Source organism: Abramis brama (genome assembly GCF_963993115.1).
Source record: "Abramis brama genome assembly, chromosome: 5".
In the NCBI taxonomy this organism is placed as follows: domain Eukaryota; kingdom Metazoa; phylum Chordata; class Actinopteri; order Cypriniformes; family Leuciscidae; genus Abramis; species Abramis brama.
Window position 1 is genome coordinate 33836488 of NC_139967.1, and position 17730 is coordinate 33854217.

The following is a 17730-nucleotide window of genomic DNA, read 5'->3' on the forward strand; positions in this document are numbered from 1 at the left end:
GAGGAGCAGCGGCTCTACTCTGAGCTCCTCCCGAGTGACCGAGCTTCTCACCCTATCTCTAAGGGAGCGCCCAGCCACCCTGCGGAGAAAGCTCATTTCGGCCGCTTGTATCCGGGATCTTGTCCTTTCGGTCATGACCCAAAGCTCATGACCATAGGTGAGAGTAGGAACGTAGATTGACCGGTAAATCGAGAGCTTCGCCTTGCGGCTCAGCTCCTTCTTCACCACGACAGACCGGTACAGCGACCGCATTACTGCAGAAGCTGCACCGATCCGTCTGTCAATCTCCCGTTCCATCCTTCCCTCACTCGTGAACAAGACCCCGAGATACTTGAACTCCTCCACTTGAGGCAGGAACTCTCCACCAACCTGAAGCGGGCAAGCCACCCTTTTCCGAGGTGCTGATTCTCATCCCAGCCGCTTCACACTCGGCTGCAAACCGTCCCAGTGCATGCTGGAGGTCCTGGTTTGATGAGGCCAACACGACCACATCATCCGCAAAGAGCAGAGATGAAATCGTGTGGTCCCCAAACCTGACCCCCTCCGGCCCCTGGCTGCGCCTAGAAATTCTGTCCATAAAAATTATGAACAGAACCGGCGACAAAGGGCAGCCCTGCCGGAGTCCAACACGCACCGGGAACAAGTCTGACTTACTGCTGGCAATACGAACCAAGCTCCTACTCCGGTCGTACAGGGACCGGATAGCCCTTAGCAAAGGGCCCCGGACCCCATACTCCCAGAGCACCCTCCACAAGATGCCACGAGGGACACAGTCGAATGCCTTCTCCAAATCCACAAAGCACATGTGGATTGGTTGGGCAAACTCCCATGAGCCCTCCAGCACCCTGTAGAGGGTATAGAGCTGGTCCAGTGTTCCACGACCGGGACGAAAACCACACTGTTCCTCCTGAATCCGAGGTTCTACTATCGGCCGGATTCTCCTCTCCAGTACCCTGGCATAGACTTTCCCAGGGAGGCTGAGAAGTGTGATCCCCCTATAGTTTGAGCACACCCTCCGGTCCCCCTTCTTGAAAAGAGGGACCACCACCCCGGTCTGCCAATCCAAAGGCACTGTCCCCGACCGCCACGCGATGCTGCAGAGGCGTGTCAGCCAAGACAGCCCCACAACATCCAGAGACTTGAGGTACTCAGGGCGGATCTCATCCACCCCCGGTGCCTTGCCACCGAGGAGTTTCTTGACTACCTCGGTGACTTCAGCTTGGGTGATGGACGGGTCCGCCTCCGAGCCCTCAGCCTCTGCTTCCTCAATGGAAGACGTGATGGCGGGATTGAGGAGATCCTCGAAGTATTCCTTCCACCGTCCGGTGATATCCCCAGTCGAGGTCAACAGCTGCCCTCCTCCACTGTAAACAGCGTTGGTAGGGCACTGCTTCCCCTTCCTGAGGCGCCGGACGGTTTGCCAGAATCTCTTCGAGGCCAGCCGATAGTCCTTCTCCATGGCCTCACCGAACTCCTCCCAGGCCCGAGTTTTTGCCTCCACAACCACCCGGGCTGCAGTCCGCTTGGCCCGTCGGTACCCATCAGCTGCCTCAGGAGTCCCACAAGCCAGCCAGGCCTGATAGGACTCCTTCTTCAGCTTGACGGCATCCCTTACTTCCGGTGTCCACCACCGGGTTCGGGGATTGCCGCCTCGACAGGCACCGGAGACCTTACGGCCACAGCTCCGAGTGGCCGCGTTGACAATGGAGGTGGAGAACATGGTCCACTCGGACTCAATATCTCCAGACTCCCTCGGGATCTGGTCGAAGCTCTGCCGGAGGTGGGAGTTGAAGATCTCTCTGACAGGAGATTCGGCCAAACGTTCCCAACAGACCCTCACAGTACGTTTGGGTCTGCCGAGTCTGTCCAGCTTCCTCCCCCGCCATCGGATCCAACTCACCACCAGGTGGTGATCAGTTGACAGCTCCGCCCCTCTCTTCACCCGAGTGTCCAAGACATACGGCCGGAGGTCAGATGAGACGACCACAAAGTCGATCATCGACCTCCGGCCTAGGGTGTCCTGGTGCCATGTGCACTGATGGACACCCTTATGCTTGAATATGGTGTTCGTTATGGACAAACTGTAACTAGTACAGAAGTCCAATAACAGAACACCACTCGGGTTCAGATCAGGGGGGCCGTTCCTCCCAATCACGCCCCTCCAGGTGTCACTGTCGCTGCCCACGTGGGCGTTGAAGTCCCCCAGTAGAACGACGGAGTCCCCAGTCGGAGCACTTTCCAGCACCCCTCCCAGAGACTCCAAGAAGGCCGGGTACTCTGCACTGCCGTTCGGCCCGTAGGCACAAACGACAGTGAAAGACCTATCCCCGATCCGAAGGCGCAGGGAAGCGACCCTCTCGTTCACCGGGGTGAACTCCAACACATGGCGGCTGAGCTGGGGGGCTATAAGCAAACCCACACCAGCCCGCCGCCTCACACCATGGGCAACTCCAGAGTGATGAAGAGTCCATCCTCTCTCGAGGAGTGTGGTTCCAGTGCCCAAGCCGTGCGTAGAGGTGATCCCAACTATTTCTAGTTGGAATCTCTCAACCTCACGCACAATCTCAGGCTCCTTCCCCGCCAGAGAGGTGACGTTCCATGTCCCTAGAGCTAGATTCCGCATCCAGGGATCGGGTTGTCTAGGCCTCCGCCTTCGACTGCCGCCCGATCCACTTAGCACCGGCCCCTTACGGTCCCTCCTGCAGGTGGTGGGTCCACGGGAGGGTGGCCCCACGTCGCTCCTACGTGAGCCCGGCCGGACCCCATGGGGGGAGGCCCGACCACCAGGCGCTCGCATACGAGCCCCAACCCCGGGCCTGGCTCCAGGGTGGGGCCCCGGCTGCGCCATACCGGGCGACGTCACGGTCCTCTGTTTTTTCTTCATCATAAGGGGTTTTGAACCGCTCTTAGTCTGACCCGTCGCCTAGGACCTGTTTGCCTTGGGAGACCCTACCAGGGGCATATAGCCCCAGACAACATAGCTCCTAGGGTCATCCGGGTACTCAAACCCCTCCACCACGGTAAGGTGGCAGTTCAAGGAGAGGACACAACAATTTAAAACTAATAATACTTTGACTGAGTCGGACCATCTTGAGAACCTTGAATTATCCTAACTTGACACACAATAATGCTCATCACAACACACTCACCAGAACTCGATCATTGATCTTCAGCTCCCGATCACCTTTCTTGACCGAACCAGACTCTGACAGATTTGACACCGATGCACTTTTGGACCGCACCAGATCTGAGGTAGGTGCAGCTGTTTTAGTGAGTGAGGCTGGTTTCTTGGCTGAAGCAGATACTGATGCATTAGAGGGAGTGGGTGACCTGGCACGAGACGGAGGGCCGTCGTTGTGTCATCCACCTCACCTTCATTGCGTGAAAGCTTCCAGGGACGTGTGAAAATACCCTTTAATGTTTCACACTCAAAATAGCACACACCAGACACCGAACCATCATTTTTCCCAATTGGCTCATCAAGCACAATGCCAGCCCATTGGCCCAGAGCAAACTGAGTCTCTCCTAAAAACTGAACGACGCCTGGTTTGTTGCCATTAACCCAGACACGATCCCCAATCTTGTATTGCTCGCCAGCATCTTGGGCTTCGGCTGAGGATTCGTCATTTTGAGGTGGTTTGGAAGCACCTGTTCCAAAGGAAGAAAATAAATAGGCTTTGTTAAGAATATAACATGCAGTATTTACACTGTGCTATACACAATGATTTTTATCAAATTTGTATTCATTTGATAAATAACTATCGTCATATCATATACATACAAGCTGCATCCGAAATCGCATACTTCCTTACTCTATAGTAGGTGAAAAAACGTATGTGACAAGAGTAGTATGTCTGAATTTACAGTACTCATAAAAGAGAAGGGAAAAAGTGCGCAGACAGTTTACTACTTCCGGAGACATTCTGAAGTGGGCATACTATCCCATGAGGCCATGGGAGAATGTATGAATGACAGTGAAGCGACACAACTGATGCTGGTCACATGATAATGACAGCATGGTGAATGTAGTGCGTCCGGATTAGTAGTAGTAGTAGTAGTATTAGTAGTTTATTGATCCCAGTTGGGAAATTAAAGAAGAATTACATTCTTACTATATAGAAGGTCCTTTATTAGGTCGCAAAAGTAATTACGTACGGTATTTAAAATAAGCACCTACTCAAGAAATTGTGATTTTGGATGCAGCCACAAAAACTTAAAGGTCTTCGCAACAACCAGTCAAAATAAAAGTCTGGTTTGACTTGAAGAAATTGTGACAGAAATATATATATATATATATATATATATATATATATAAAAAAAAAATATTAAATTGTGAATGTTTCATGCCTACATTCGATTACCACTGTTTTTGATAAAACATTTGTATTAAATTATAAATCCGGAAAAACAGACAACAAAGAATGTCTGAAAAAATAAAACATTTCACAGGGCCCTATTATTGTAAAAAGAAAAATTAATAAATTAAAGTGTTAAAGTTTCATGAATGCAATTGTTTAAGACATGCTTTTTGATTATTAAAATGTAATTAAACCATTAAATTAGAATCCATAAAAGTTCAAATGGGGGAAATTTTTTAATCCAATTTAGGGAAAAAAAATTGCCTAAACATTTAACATGTTTACTCAAATAGCCTTTAAACACTTGAGCCTAAATTTTATTTGAAAGACTTTGTTACATTAAATTTAAAATTACACCAATATGCAAGTAAAGTGAATCTTAAAGTGGTGCACATTATAAACAAACTGGACGACGGACTAAATGCAAGTGGCATTGCCTGTTCTTGATTACGCAGGGAACTACATATGCAACCTTTTGAAATGCCATTGCGACCCTAATTTTTAATGGGTCGCAAATGTATCACTGATTATTTTTGTACCTACCTTATGTTTTAGGCAATATACTATGATTTACTATGAGCATTTATTAAAACAGAAATGTGTATTTTAAGAATACGTTTTATAACGTGCTCTGAGCATTCAACACATCAAGTTGGCTTTTGATATACAGAACAGCGCGAGCGGGAAGCGACGCGCCTCACGTGGCCAGGGCTTATATGCTCCGAGAACTCTTTTTTACAACTATCTTATATAGCCTAGCCATTTTTAATAGGATGGACAGTTGAAGGAACCCAACCTCGTTATTTGCTTCTTCTTGGCCTACTAAAGTGTTCCTGCAACGGGAGTATTCTCATGGCTAGAGCGCAGAACAGCGGAGTTTGTATGGACAGAAGTGCATGCCTGAGCTTGTATTTTGGGTTAAGCTGCGTTGCTTTGACATTGTGGAAAATAGAATAATAGAAACAAAATGTATTAACCTGTTAAGCTGTAACCCCACTTTTGAAAAATCCCAAGAAATGACATACCCAAACTGAAACAGATACAGTTCATGAACCCTTTGTACTAAAAGCACAAGTATGATCTCATTTGAAAGCTGACACCTGGCAGTTTATTGTAAATGTAGAATTAATTATTGTCATAATGACAAAAATTGTTATAAATAGCTTCAAAGTTTTGTAAAGTTATTAGAAATTATTTTTTATGAAACATCCTCATGAAAAAAAAATTGAAGTTGGCACTGGAGCAATCTAGAAATGCACTACAGCTAATGCCACATGTCTAAACATTTTATGTTTAAAATCTTAAGATAATAAGTCCAAAACTCTGTATTTAGTGAAATGTTTTTCAAGACCGTGTCATGTGACTTTATTTTGATTTGACGCTAAAATGCTACTGATGTTTATTGTCATCTTCTAACCATCTATCCAGTATATTGTCTTTATTGTTTTGTGGTGCAAACGAGCCCCATTCAGTCTCAGTCTCCCCCTGCACACATTCACACCTCTCCAGCCTAGTTATGGCTCTAAATATGCATTTCTTTTGTCTGCATTATAGTTACTAACGACTGGCTATTCACAGGCTATTCATAGGGTTTCAGTCACTAATTTCTTTTCTTAAAGTTCACCCTTACATTTTAAACTGTATCAAATGCATTTCTTGAATAAAGAAACATTTCAGTAAGCATTCAAAAAATAATAAAAATATAACTTCTAGGTGGCAGGTGCACCTAGGGCTAGCTAGCATGTTAGCTTAGCACACCATCAATACACGACAATTTATGAGATTAAAACCATGTTTGTGCTTATAAACTTACTTTATAAAGCAAATCGAGTATTTTAAATAATTTTTTGTGATCTAATTTGGCTTCAGATAAAAAATCAGACAGAAAATATACTATTGAATAGTGTTCTGCACAACGATTCTATATAGATTAGCATTACATTATAAATATAATCTATTATTATGGAAATACCTGGCATGGATTGAAAAACACAGGTAACTCAAATATCATAGCAAACATGTTTATTGTCTTCAAAACTGCATGTTACAGCCATAGTTACAGCGCGATCTCGTTAGCTTTGTGTGTGTTCGAGGCTTCCTGGATTGTCACATGATTATGGCACTTCTTCATGTTCTAATACTGTGCACAGGGCGGCGAGGGCGCCCTCAGGCTATTGGTATGAATTCAAAACACAGTATCAGAGTTATGCAAAAGCTCATAATGATTACATCGACGCATTTGGGTATAAATTCAATAAATATTATTCCTGTCTATAGAAATCTGATGTAAACCTATGAGAATATATCAATATTTCTCCAAATCTGCACATTTTTGAGCTAAAGCCCTGAGGCACGTTGTTTTGTGTATCGCTGTCATGACGACGGCACGGGAGTTTTTTTATGAATGAAAGCGGCTGACGCGCATAATTCATATCAAAGGTATCGACTAATTTTTTCATTTCATAACTCCTGAAACAAATTAAGAAATAACTGTCGCTATAAGTTTCTCAGAATACAATAGTGGTCAAATTCTGAAACTTGAGTCTTATATCTTTTTAATGATGTATAGTTTGTCAAGGTATAACATTAAATCTGATAGTAACTTTGAACTATATATAAATAAAACCGCTTCAGTGCGTCCGCGCTCTGGCAACGGTTAACAGGTTAAGCTTTTTACCCGTTATTATCAATCTAAATTAATCTCGTTTTTATGAACTTAATTTCGTTTTTCTTTATTTAAATTTAGTTTTTTTCTTTATTTAAATTTCGTTTTTCTTTATTTAAATCTTACTGTGTCAGTAATTTGTTAGAACAGTTGATATAATCAAAATGCAAACGGACAGACAGACACAGAAAGAATACTGCCTTTATTAGAGCGAAGAATATGTTCAGCCCCTTCTATCCGAAGCTTTGAATATTCAATGTTCATTACTACCGAAGCTTCGAAGCTCAAAAAAAAAAAAAAGGTATTCGGACCAGCCCTATAAGCAATACAGTTTCATTATTGTTCATTATTATCCAGAGCGGCTTACTATAAATAATTTGTGCGACCAAATCATGTTTTGCGCCAGTAACTGAAAAAGTTAGTAGCGCAAGTGCCACCAGTGGAAAAGGTTAGTGTAGTTCCCTGTTACGCTTTTCCTATGATCTTTCTGTAAATAACCACAGCATAGGGCATACGCAACTCACTGCACTTTGGAGTAATGACATTTACATGTGTTAATTTAGCAGATGCTTTTTTTCCCATTCTTTTTCCAATTGTAAGTATTACATAGTATGCAGAATATTCCATTCCTAATCCAAACATAGTCATTCACTACTAGGCTACATTAGAAAGTTCGCAATAATATTATTTATATTGTATAAAATTGTATATATGATAAAATGGGATGGCCCTTACCAACAGAAGGAGTCGTCTTCGCGACGCCCGCATTGGCTGGTCTACCAACAAACATTGAAAAGATAGGTGTGCAGCAATGTCTCTGGAAAGAAAGAAAAGAGAAACATATCAGCCAGTTTAAACAGTGAAGGGATGTGTCTTGCTTTTTGCCATTTCAGAAACTGTGTGTTCATGCAACACATTTTGTTCCATTGGTATGTTGGTATAGTTGAAAGTGTAAAGCCTATTTCACACTGCACAGATAGCCTAAGCAATATGTAACAGAAGGCTTCCGTTTTTGTTTATTGCTGTGTAACAGAGCTGTTACTCTATACAGATTTGTTACAGCAAGTATTTCTTTCAAATGATGGCCATTATATCTATAAATGTAGGGCTGGGTATCCATTCAGATGTTACGAGTCGACTCAATGAATATAGATTTAATCCAAATCCTATATTTATAAAAAAAGAACAGTGAACATAAGTTTACAAGTGGTTAATTAATAAAAGGAAATTAAGAGCCACAAACCTGTATATTAAACTCTTTTTATTTTAAGTACACTTGGGTCCATTATAACAGAACCCAACTCTATATTTCAAATGCATACAATGAATAGACAGGATTTTGATGCAAGATGAAAAATTTATGCTGAAAATTGGACAAGTCAGAACAGTCGCAAGCCTTGATTAAACAGGATCAAGTTATTTTATGTTTAAGGGATTTTTTTCTCGATTGATTACATTCACTTATTCTCACCAAGAAAGTTATTTTGACAATTGTCTGTGAAATTATCTATTCGGGCGCAAAGAAGATGCAAAAGATAACTCACGCACTGTTTCATGCAAACTAATCGAGTTATTTTTAATAGCAGTGAGATAATACAGTGGCAGCACTGATCTGATGTATATAAATGTCCCCATAGATCAGTAAGTGGTGGCCTATAGGCTAGTTGCACATGGCCGCCATTTTGGATTTCAGATCTGCGAGTGTGTGGGAGCCGCGGAAAGCCGAAAATGATCTTTTATAGTTGTTTATAGAATCACTTATCACGAAAATGATCTTTTATAGTTGTTTATAGAATCACTTATCACTTAAAATTCTACTAAGATCCATATTACTATCACACGAGCCAAAGGCAATTAAATGCACGGGTGCATAGATTAATGAATGAAATACAACTGTTCACGAGCAGAAGATTGTATTTGACTCATGCTGCATACACAGGCCTACGCAATGACAATTATGCCTACTGTAAATGGGTAGTTGACGTGACGTGGCTTTTTCACCGTCACAGAAGATAAAAAAATATTTATTTCACATTTTCATCATTTGGAATACTGTAAATGGTTAAACATTTTCTTGTTTTACATGAATTTGTTGTTTTAATTCCAGAGTTATTTTTTATTTTTTTACAACTTTGAGCCAAATCTCAAAATCGTCCTATGGTGTGACGGTAGACAAAATTATTTCATAAATATTAACTTTTATAAATAAAGAAAATAATGTTTAAAAATCTTAATGAACACTCCTGGCATAATTGTGCAAGTGTCATGCACAGCGAACATTCCCATGTTTGCCCTGTGATAGGCAACAATTTATCTCCATAAATACTATTTTCTCAATTCTGCGCATATATTTTCACTTACTTGCATCAATTGCTCGATCAATAATATCATCTCATATTTACATTTACGTTTTTAACTGTAGGTACCACAAACAATTTAATATAGGTAAGTTTGTGTATATTTTACACGTAGTACAATACTGTAAGTGCTGCTTATAAACACCAGACAGATAATGATTTATGATCTTTACTCATCTCACTTGCACAAAATAAATGCAGTAATAGAAAGCATAGAAACGCACAGGTGAAATACACTGAAAATTTATATGCATTTAAAAATTTGGTCGGGTTGAAGTCATCCCTCCGGATCTTCTGTATCCACTCATGCCAAGTTTTTTTTAATTGTTTGTTAACATGGACATACGGTGCATAATCTAATTACAGATGTGCTAATTTGCATAAATACCACAACAGGTCTAAACATTGGGTACATCCAGGAGAAAATGTCTTGTTGAATCTTGTTGACATATAACAGTAAAAGACTATGTTAAGGTCTGAATGGGACCCATTTAGGCTACCCATGAACATTAATACATAGAGGCAGGAAGAAGTACTTTAGAAACCAGCCTTTATTAATTATTATTGCAGAGATGGGGGTTTGGGGCTGTGTCTGTGGGACTGTTTCTGGGGATTCACTTTTTATTTTGCCTACCTTTTGTCTTCTGCATTCTCCTTACCATTGTCTCCTGTTCTTCCCTCAGACTCGTCCCCCAGAAACAGTCCCACGGACCCAGCCCCAAACCCAGTCTCTTAAAAATTAATAAAGGCTGGTTTCTAAAGTACATCTTCCTGCCTCTATGTATTAATGCTCATGGGTCGGGTTCCATTCAGACCTTAACATCAAGTATTTTACTGTTATGTGTGAACAAGATTCAACAAGACATTTTCTCCTGGCTGTCCCCAATGTTTAGATCTGTTGTGGTATTTATGCAAATTATCACATCTGTAATTAGATTATGCACCGTTTGTCCATGTTAACAAACAATTTAAAAAAACTTGTAATACATTTTTTGTTTTTCTTGATATAAGTAATCAACTCAGTAATTTTCATGGTGATATCTAAAGGTTACATTTTTTACCCTATTCATGTGAGAAAAATAATGAATAGGCTTATGAATAGGCTATATTTGGGTCTTTTTTGGAACTTTCCCCTAATGGGATTCTTCGGGGCTTTTTTTTCCTTACTCAGGACATATGGAGGATACAAAATCAGTTGAGTTTGATTCTGTTGCAATTTGTTCACCCTGTTTTCCTAAAACGCCTGGACTATAACTGCACACAACGATGAAGTGCTGAGGCTGTCACCCTGTCAAGCCCCGAATAATTTGTTACCTTGTCTTTCTCATAGAGCAAAACAATTAATCAGAAAAACAAATGTGAATAAGATTAGCCTACAGCAGCCGCGATTGCCTAATCATGAAAAGTGCATATTACAGTTTTATTTATTTTTCCCTTTGCATTAAAGGTACTTGCGACGTGCTTTTGCAGCGTTGAGCATTGTAGCCAATCACAGACATGTCTGTTGAACGCATCGGCCAATCAGAGGCGTTTACATGAGTCGCTGTGCTGAAGATGTATTTTGCGCGAGCTCACCGAGTTCTACACTTTCGCAAACCTGTCATTATTATTGGCAATAAACTTAAGATGCAAATAAGAGATTCACTGCAATGTATTTTATATTCTTGATGCTGCTCTGATGCACTACATTACGCACCGCTCTGTTTGTTAGGATGACTAAAAGTTCAGCGGTCGAGCTCAATGTCAAAATGCTTAAAGAAGTGAACGAATGTCTGGTAAAATGTAAGTAGCCTAGATAAACATTTAATATTTGACTGTTTTACAATAAAAATGTCAAACTACCGACAGTATCCGGGGACGCAAATTAGTCAACTTTTTTTATTTAAATATCAAAAATATTTAAAATAATCTAATTTAATACAGTTATAATTTTTCAATGTAAATTATTTAATTTGATTGGTAACAGCCTAATGTCTTATTATTTTAATTGAATATATTGATCAAATTTAAGAATTTGAAATGAAAGATGAGCAAACATTTAATAAAATAAAACCTTATAAAGGTACAAAAAATTATTCTGAGTGTTTTCAAACAGTGATGTAATGAAACATTGACAATTTAAGTTTGAATGGAGTAAAGCCTCTGTTTAGGCTATTGTCTATTATTGTCTATTAAGGAAATGTAATTTTGCCAAAAGAAGAACTTTTATTTTAAACAAATGTTCATTTTTAATTAGCCAACTTCAGTGTGATATGTTACCATATTATCATGCTTAACACTGAGAATTTGAATAATTGTTATGTGATGATCAGATGCAGATATCTAAATCAAAGAATATGGGTGGTTTGCGGGTGGATTATTTATTTTTAACAGTGGATTTGGGTGACTCAAAGTGCACCAGATTAATGAATTTATCTTTAAAATGTACCAAAATTTCTTACGGGGGGGGGGGGGGGGGGGGGGGGGCATGCCCCCGGACCCCCCTAGAGGTACCAAGCTCCACCCACAAAAATAATGTCGAAAACACATTAGGCTATATGATGATCTATGAAAAATAACATTTAATTACCTTATTATTAAAATACATTATTAGGATTTTACCACCTCGGTCTCATTTTGAGCCAGGAAAAACCCTGTCATACAATAAGCCTTTATTTGTCTTTATTCCCATAAATCGCTTTTATAAATAATTAATTCATTCCTTTATATAAAAATACCCAATTTTAGTTTGGGCTAAAGCCCCGAATATCCACTGACCTTAGAACCGCCCCTGCTAAAAACACTCATTGTGAAAAAATATCTCTGTGGTAAAGGAACTGGGTCACTGTTGTCTCTCGCTGTCAGATCACCGGAAGTACTGGCCCACACACTCAAGTTCGAACGTCAACAGTCGCCCAATTGTGCACGGAGCGAATTACAGCTGCAATTTCTTAACTTTGAAACAAAACAATGCAATATGTGTATCATTAATTTGACTATACAACAATATGCATACGAATTATACGATTGATATATTGTGACGGCCCACACAGACCGCGGCCCACCGGGAATCGCCCGGTAGTCCCGATGGTCAGTACATGCTGGGCTGGGCCACATAATATTTATTATTAGCGCAAATGACGTCACGCATATTTAACGGCATTTAACGGTAACGTTACTGCTAGGCCTAATGTTGAAAAGGCAGTCCGAGACCTTTTAACCATTTCATTTGTTTCATTTGAGAAAACGGATGTTATTAATTTTTAGTTGTTATAATAGATGAGGAAAACGAACTGTTCAAACTGTGTCCTAAAATAATTAATTATTTACTCTGGTCATATTTTGAAATGTCATAGCCTATTTATTGCTAGTTTTACATAATTTACATATTTATTTGTTTGTAATTAAATGTAGTCTTAAGGTAATTAAAATAATCAGATAAGTAGGTAGGTAACGTACGCTACTTTACCTCAGGAAAACTCGCTCGTCTAGTGTGGTGATCTCTGGAGCGGGCAGCGCAGTTTTGTCTGAGAACGCTCTGCTTTCTCTCGCGAGCTTTGGCACGCGAGTGATAATTTATAAACTATATAACTTTTTAAACTTTATATATTTTCTTATTTAAAAAAAAATGTTATATACACATCTAATATACCTTTCGTTATTGTACCCCGACATTAAATGACAAAATAAATAAATAAATAAAAAAGTGAGCGGCCGAGGGATCGTGACTGTAAATGTAAAAATAAAATAACAAAATACAATAGCCTATCTGGGTGTAGGCCTATCATGTGGAACGTTCAATTCAGCGACTGAAATTGTTTCTTTTTTATCCTCTCTTTATTGAACAATTATTCATGTACAAACGATAAGGCAATATTAGTAAATCTTTACATAAAAAAACAAAACAGGTGAATGAAATAACCACAAATACACAGAATAAATAAATAAATAATTAAATAAAATAAATAAAATAAAATTAAGGGGCTAAGGTTTTTCTTTTAAATCATATTCTTCTATGGTGGAAAAAAAGACTAATTGCGTTTTTCTTTTTTATCACTTTGGGCTTTGTATAAGAAACAAATTCACCATGAAATGCACAGAACATTGGTTTCATCTTTAGGTATTTTGATTTGTGAACATAAAATTTTACAAGCATGAGGATATTGTTAACCAGGAAGTTATCTTTGTTATTGTTCATTAGAAGTCCATATAGATAATGTCATTTGCAGTGAAGTCTTCGAGGTGAGGTATCTTTGGGTAAAGCCAGTCATAAATATCAGACCATATGGCTAACATACAATGAAAAAACAGATGCTCCGTGGTTTCAATATCATCACAAAATAAACATTTATTTGAGTCAAATCCAAATCGAAGTAGTAAATATTCACTCGATGGACATATTCCATTTAAAATTTTAAAATGAACTTCTTTAACTTTGGGAGGTAAAGGGAATTTTAAATATTTAGTTAAGCATGTGAATGGTATCTTTTGAGAAATAATGTAAAATTGAGTTTCTATAAGCTAATATAGGAAAAGAAATGTTGTTGAATTTGTTTCTAACAGTTTTGTCTGAAAGTTGGCTTCCTTTAAAATCACGGCCTTCAACTAAAAGTGCTGGGATATGTGGGATCATAGAGACAGAATAAGAGAGAATTTCTTTAATTAGGCATACAACAGAATTAGGGATGGCTTTAGTAATAGATTCAAATTTGGCCCGATTGCAAATGAGATTATATTTAACACAGAAATTTTCATATGATATAATTTCACTATTACTATCAATTAAATGGGACACTGAACAAATACCTTTCTCCATCCAGTTCTTGTCAAACAGTGATTTGTTCCTAACCGTAATACATCTATTATTCCATAATGGTGTATTGTGTGGTGTAAAATGATGATTATATAAAATCTTCCAGTATAACAAAACCTGTTGATGAAATTTGGATAATTTAATTGGCAGACGTTGAACGGTGAAATCACAACTTAGTAAAAATTATATTCCTCCTAATTTCTTAAACAATTCTCTGGGAATATGAAACCAAAAATTATTGATTGATTTAAAAAGGATTTCAACCAGTTAATTTTCAGGCTCCCATTTATAGAATCAAAATCAATGGCTTGTAAACCTCCGTCTTTATAATCTTTTGTCATCTCTACCCTTCTAATGTAATGTGTTTTCTTCCTCCAGATGTAACCAAAGTTAACCTGATTTATTTTTTTTAATGGCTCTATTTGAAATATATAGCTATTGTGTATGCAGGATAGATTAATCTTGAAATGCTTTCCATCTTAATCAAAAATACTCTAATAAGCTTATATCACGCAATAGCCAAGAGTTACGTTTAAAATGTATCTAATACTTTCCACACATTCATATATTCATTTTTTCAACAGAATCTTTTGAAATAAACATTCCTTAGGTACTTAACTTTAGATTTTATAGGGATGTTAGCCTCAGTTAAGTGACATTGATGAATTGGCATTAATTCACACTTGTTCAAATTCATTTTTAAACCGGAGGCTTGAGAGAAGGTGTGAATTATTTGTAATATTTTGGGGACCTCTGTTAACTGTTTCATGAAAATGGTAGTATCATCTGCAAACTGGCTGATGATTACTGGCTGGCCAAGTACCTATAATGGGGCTATGCTTGAGTTCCTGATAAAGATAGACAGCATTTCTGTAGTTATAATAAAAAGAAATGGGGAAATAGGGCAACCCTGTTTTATGCCATGATTGATTGGAAATCTTGGTGATGTACCTCCTGATAAAGAAACCGAACCATTAGAATTTTCGTAAAGGGATTTTATAATCTTTCGAAATTCATCTCCAAAACCAAACAATTTTAAACAATCGAAAATAAAAGGGTGTTCAATTGAATCAAATGCCTTGTAGAAGTCAATGAAGAGAATAAAGCTATCAGTTTCTATTAGATGTCTGTAAAAGATCAAGCACTAAACGAATATTGTTGTGTATGGATCTCCCCTTCATAAAACCGGATTGAGAATCACTTATGATTTTGTGTAAAAATAATTTTAATCTGTTAGCATATACAGTATAAGGGATAAAATATTATAATCAGTATTTAATAATGTGATTGGTCTAAAGTTATCTAAGATTTTAGGGTCCTTATCAGGTTTGGGGATTAAGGTTATACATTGTTTCATTGTGAGAGGGAAAGTCAAGCTTTCAGTTGCTTCCTTTAACATGAGTAAAAAAGGGTCTTTTAGTAAGGTCCAAAAGTGTTTATAAAAATTGGCCGTAAGGCCATCACATCCTGGAGATTTGTCCGAAGGCAAACTACCAACTACTTTATCCAACTCAACAGAAGTAATAACAGCATCACATAGCGCTACAGATTCATCATCTATATGGGGAATGAGATCATTAATATGGTCGAAAAATAATAGTTCATCGTCCAGGGAAAAGGTTGAGGAATATAAATTGCTGTAGAAAGAGACAACTTTCTTACTGATTGAAGCTTGATCTGTAATTACCTGGCCCTGGACCGATAAGGCTTTAATTGAAAGTTTCTCTTGCCTTCTTTTTTATAAACGACAGAAGTATGAGGTACTTCTTTCCCACTCCTCAATCCATTTTGCTCTGGACTTTATAAAAGCCCCCTCCACTTTACGAAGATAGATTTCATCTAGCTTGTTTGCAGTTTCTGTTTATCATAATTAGTATAATATATATTTATTTCTTTAATAATATTAGTTTCAGATAATCTGTTACTTTTATTGATTGTTTTTCCCAAAATTAATATAATATTCTCTCATTTTAAATTTAAGGAATTCCCATTTGGAGACATAGGATATTATAGAATTATCAGACATTACATTAGAGACTGTGGCTTTGATACCTTCATTCAATGATTGGCTTTTTAAAAAACTAGAATTGAATTTCCAATACCCTTTATTCTGACGGCTAACACCATGGAGGATTAAAACTCAATTTAATAACAGCGTGATCTGTGAGAGGAGCTGCTGACATACAACAGTCGCCGATGAAGTTTATAGTGGAGACTGTGGTTAACCAAAAATCTATTCTTGACTTTGCTACTTTGTTTGGCTTAAACCATGAATATTGCTTAGCATTAGGATATTTAAATCTCCAGGGATCCAATAAATTGTGAGTGCGACAAAGATCAGTTAAAACAGGGTTGTAAGAACTGTGACTACATCTGGATGGTCATCTATCAAGCCATTCATCACTAACCATGTTAAAGTCACCACCCATAATAGCAGTTGGATAAATGAGTTTGAGGTTTACTATGACATTAGAAACATCTGAAATCAACTGTCTGTTTTGAATTAAATTATTGAACCCATAAACATTAACCAGAATAAAGTAGTGATCATCCATTTTCAGAACAGAAATTAGCCAGTGACCATTATTGCTAAATCTAGATGTCACTATTTTACCAGGTGAGTTACAGAACAAGATGGCCACACCTGCTGATCTAGTAGACCCATGATCAAAGATAATTTTGTCACCCCATTGGTTTACCCAAAACTTTTCATCCTCTGGTTTTGAGTGTGTTTCTTGCAACAAAATAAAGTGTGCTTTTTCACCCTTGCAAAACAAAAATATTGATTTCCTCTTAGTGTTCTCTCTTAAGCCCCTAGCATTAAGTGAAATGCACGAAAAAAAAAAATTCATAACAAACAAACTAACTAACTAACAACCGTTTGCCTGAAGCCCAAACAGGCAATGTCCCTTAAGTATGGATTAAATGTAGATGAAACCATCCAAAATGATCATAAAGTCAAAAGGCTTTTTCAAACCTTGAACAACAAGGCCCCTTGATCCTATCACGTTACCTTGTGTGCTCCTAAGTGACTCTCTCTCTGTTAATGTATTGTAGTGTGACGTCATTGGGTGATCAGATGATTGCTCTGATGGCATTCATCACATTCAGACTTTAAAAAAAGGCGCGGGGCAAGCAGATTTGGGTCTGAGGTGGTGAACTGTGGAGAACATTTTGGCTGTCTCTCGAGGACAATAGGTCCTCCGGAGATGAAGATAGTTAGTTAGTTAGTTAGTTAGCTGCATTTGGGTGAGAAAGTGGAGTTGGGGGGGGATTTATTATAGTGTCACCAATTACCTCAGAATACTGCTCGGCTGACGCCCACCTGCCACTGAGACTCTGAGAATGAGAATTCTCTGACGCGAATGATGAATTGACTTGGTGAACGAACTTATGCTTTAAACGCCGCCCCCGGATCGTGGATTGGCGTCCTTGGATGAGGATACGGGTTGCTGCCTGCACTATTCACCCCATACGGATGGGTCTTCTTGGCCCTGAGAGAGGGAAGTGTTTTTAATCTATTCATGCATGTATGGACTGTTTTGATTGTGTAACGGA

General features: G+C 38.9%; 1 pseudogene across 1 annotated transcript in view; it reads right to left on the minus strand.

Annotated features, from left to right (window-relative positions):
- LOC311083778 overlaps positions 1 to 17730 on the minus strand; it is a 68998-nt pseudogene that overhangs the window by 49886 nt on the left and 1382 nt on the right. Inside the window, exon 2 of the transcript in view lies at positions 3150 to 3648. The product of the transcript in view is annotated as an uncharacterized misc_RNA (transcript). The remainder of the gene's footprint in view (positions 1 to 3149; positions 3649 to 17730) is intronic.